Below are 3,800 nucleotides of genomic sequence, written 5' to 3' on the forward strand. Positions count from 1 at the left end.
CGCCTCCCGGGTTCAAGCGATTCTCCTACCTCAGCCTCCTGAGTAGCTGGGACTACAGGCGCCGCCACCATGCCCGGCTAATTTTTTGTATTTTTAGTAGAGACAGGTTTCACCTTGTTAGCCAGGATGGTGTCGATCTCCTGACTTCATGACCCACCCACCTTGGCCTCCCAAAGTGCTGGGATTATAGGTGTGAGCCACCACGCCCAGCCCCTCTTCTCCTCTTTCATTTCTCTGTGTAGGCCTAGTCTTTTGAGTTTGAGACAGGGTTGGGGGTAGGGATAAGAGTGTCAGAGTTGTTCTTTCACACATGGTTGTCCACTGGTGCTGGGGAGATGGTCCTGGTCTCACTCTTGGCTCGGTCTTGTTTTATCTGATGCTGGTGGTCTCTTCTGACGCACTGGCCTCTGCAAGAAGGTATAGGGGTTTCTTTAGGGTGGCCCTCTGCTGAGAACTCCTTCAAAGGGAGGAAGCCCCTTGGGCCCTTCTAGTGCTCCATGCTTTCATTCAAAACTCTCTTGGGGAAGGGTCTCCCCTCCTTTTATCCCTATATTCCTACTATGGAGTCATGTTCAATACTAAATTCCTTTTTTTTTTCCTGCCTCTGAGGACGGAGGAAACTAGGGAACGTTATATCCATGTCTACTCTGCTACCAAAGGCTATTTCCACAGTCCTTCCCACCTCAGAAACTGCTAGACAAGGTGCAGATGCTGGTCTTGACAGTCTCTATGCCCTTTACAACCAGAATATGCTGTCAGGTTTCCCTGAGGGCACCTTCACTGACTCCTCTCTAGTGGTGGGCCTGTATGACTTGCGTTTTCTTTTACTTTTTTTTTTTTTTTTTTTGAGACTGAGTCTCGCTCTGTCACTCAGGCTGGAGTACAGTGGCGCGATCTTGGCTCACTGCAACTTCTGCCTCCTGGGTTCATGCCAGTATCTCGCCTCAGCCTCCCGAGTAGCTGGGACTACAGGCGCCCGCCACCACGCCAGGCTAATTTTTTGTATTTTTCGTAGAGATGGGGTTTCACTGTGTTAGCCAGGATGGTCTCGATCTCTTGACTTCGTAATCCACCTGCCTCGGCCTCCCAAAGTGCTGGGATTACAGGCGTGAGCCACCTCGCCCGGCCGTCTTGCATTTTCAATGACAGCAAGCTTTCAGCTGGGAAGTGAGGCACTCGTGTCCCCTCCTCATAGACACTCCTCATCAAGCCACAGGGTCTCATAAAGCCCCATTTATTTGACTATGGAGAAGAGAGGGAGACCCCATTTCATTCCTGACACTGCAGGTCTATGAGGCCCCAACAGCTCTTCCATCCTTCTCTACTCTGCAGTCCTCTTATATAAACTGGGAAGGAAGGGATGGTCACTGGAGTGGTAGCAGGGGTGGCTCTGCCAGTGCTTAACAGAGGACAGTGTTTGGCCGTATATATTGTATTTTCTATCATTTGTCAGTTCAGAGTCTTGGAGTATATTCCGGTTCAAAATAAAAAATGTCAGCTCATTATTTTGTGGATGTACTTTAGGAAATCATCAGTACCATTTATCAGATATTTTTATTTTCTTGTTAGGCACTTGGTAGCATTGCATTTCCTTACCTTCTTGGAGTCAGGTAAGGCCATGCTTTAGCCAGTAATTATTTTATATCGGGAGGGAAGTTTTAAGAGCTTGAGTGTCATTGACTTGATTCCCGTGTTCATAGCGAGTGACGGTGGAAGAATATATCCAAATGGAGCCTCCATTAGGCCAGGTCTTCATGTGTTTGGGATGAGTCAAGCCTCCCTGTGGTCTTTGTGTTGAATATGTGGTGTGAGTGGGAAATATATTTTGTGTGTGTGAAAAGCCACACAGATTTTTGAGTGATCTGTCACTGCAGCAAAATCTAGCTTAGCCTGACAAATACAATGTTGTTGCATTAAACACGAGCAGCCAGGTCAGAAGCTGATCAGGACTAGAAAATGCAGATCCACCCTGCCCAGTGCCACCTGCCCCATGCCTGTCCCCTCTCAGAGGCCCGGCCCCCTTTGTCCGTGTCCATCACACTGTGTGGAAGTGTTGCCAGCATGTCTAAGAAACTGTCCTGTAAAGTTGCTGACATTGACCTGGCTGCCTGGGGACACAAGGCCCTGGATATTGAGGAGAATGAGATGCTGGGTCTGATATTGAGGAGAATGAGATGCTGTGTGGGAGCTGTATTTGGCCCCCAAGCCACTGAAGGACACCCATATCGCTGGCTGGCCATATGTGACCGTGGAGACAGCCATCCTCACTGAGACACCTTGTCTCCCTGGATGCTGAGGTACAGTGGTCCAGCTGCAACACCTTCTCCACCCAGGGCCAGGTGGCGGCTGCCATTGCCAAGGCTGTCATTCCAGTGCATGCCTAGAAGGGTGAAACAAGCAAGGGGTACCTGTCATGCATCCAGCAATCACTGTACTTCAAAGCCGTGCCCCTCAACATGATTCTGGATGATGGTAGTGACCTCACCAACCGCATCCACACCAAGTACCCACAGCTCTTGCCAGGCATCCAAGGCATCTCCGAGGAGACCACCACCGGGGTCCACAACCGACACAAGATGATGGCCAAGGGGATCCTGAAGGTGTCTGCCATCAACAACTCCATCACCAAGAGCAAGTTTCACAGCCTCTAAGGCTGCCGGGAGTCCCTCATAGATGGCATCAAGAGGGCTACAGACGTGGTGATTGCCAGTAAGGTAGCCATGGTGGCAGGCTATGGTGATGTGGGCAAGGGCTGTGTCCAGGTCCTGTGGGATTTTGGGGACCCCTTCATCATCACTAAGATTGGCCCCATCAGCCACCTGCAGCTGCCATGGAGGGCTATGAGGTGACCGCCATAGACGAGGCCTGTCAGGAGGGTAACATCTTTGTCACTGCCACAGGCTGTGTTGACATCATCCTTGGCCAGCACTTTGAGCAGATGAAGGATGATGCCATTGTGTTTAACCCTGGCCACTTTGACATGGAGATCAATGCCAAGTGGCTCAATGCGAACCCTGTGGAGAAGGTGACCATCAAGCCCCAGGTGGCCAGGACTGGCTGAAGAGCGGCACGGCACCATCCTGCTGGCTGAGGGTCAGCTGGTCAGCCTGGGCAGTGCCATGGGCCACCCCGCTTCGTGATGAGTGACTCCTTCACCAACCAGGTGATGGTGCAGATTGAGCTGTGGACTCACCCAGACAAGTACTCTGGTGGGATTTACTTGCTGCCCAAGAAGCTGGATGAGGCAGTGGCTGAATCCCACCTGGGCAAGCTGAATGTGAAACTCACCAAGTTGACCAAGAAGCAGGCCCAGTACCTGGGTATGTCCTGTGATGGCCCCTTCAAGCCAGATCACAACCGCTACTGAGAACCATGCCTGCCCTTCACCTTCCAGCTGCTGCCCTTGCCCAGGCCCCGCCTCTCCTCTGTAAGAGCAAATGGCACCAACTTTGGGAGTGGTTTGTCAGTGTCCACCATAGACTCCCTGGTGCTGGTCACACAGTTTTAGGCCTCTGCTGCACCCCTCATATCGTTCTAAGTGTGGCAGGGGGAATCGAAAGACCCCTCCTCAAGCCCTGGTCAGGATGGTGGTACAAGGGACGCAGCCACAGGGAACCGTGAGCTCAGTGGTCTTGGAACTGCTCACTAAGTCAGTCTTTCCTAAGCCTGGAAATTGGTAGTGGAGTCACAAAGCCCATGGACCTTACCACCTAGACGTTCACCTGGCCTATGGATTTATACCCGTGTGCTTGGTTCAGTGGTTCCTCAGCCCATGACAGAGGGAAGGAGCTGTATTCAAA

General features: G+C 51.6%; 1 pseudogene; it reads left to right on the forward strand.

Moving 5' to 3' along the window:
• The first annotated feature begins 1,317 nt into the window (after positions 1–1,317).
• On the forward strand, positions 1,318–3,560 carry LOC105490146 (adenosylhomocysteinase pseudogene; annotated as a pseudogene).
• The last annotated feature ends 240 nt before the right edge of the window (positions 3,561–3,800 follow it).

Source organism: Macaca nemestrina, chromosome 13 (assembly GCF_043159975.1).
Source record: "Macaca nemestrina isolate mMacNem1 chromosome 13, mMacNem.hap1, whole genome shotgun sequence".
NCBI classification, from domain to species: Eukaryota; Metazoa; Chordata; class Mammalia; order Primates; family Cercopithecidae; genus Macaca; species Macaca nemestrina.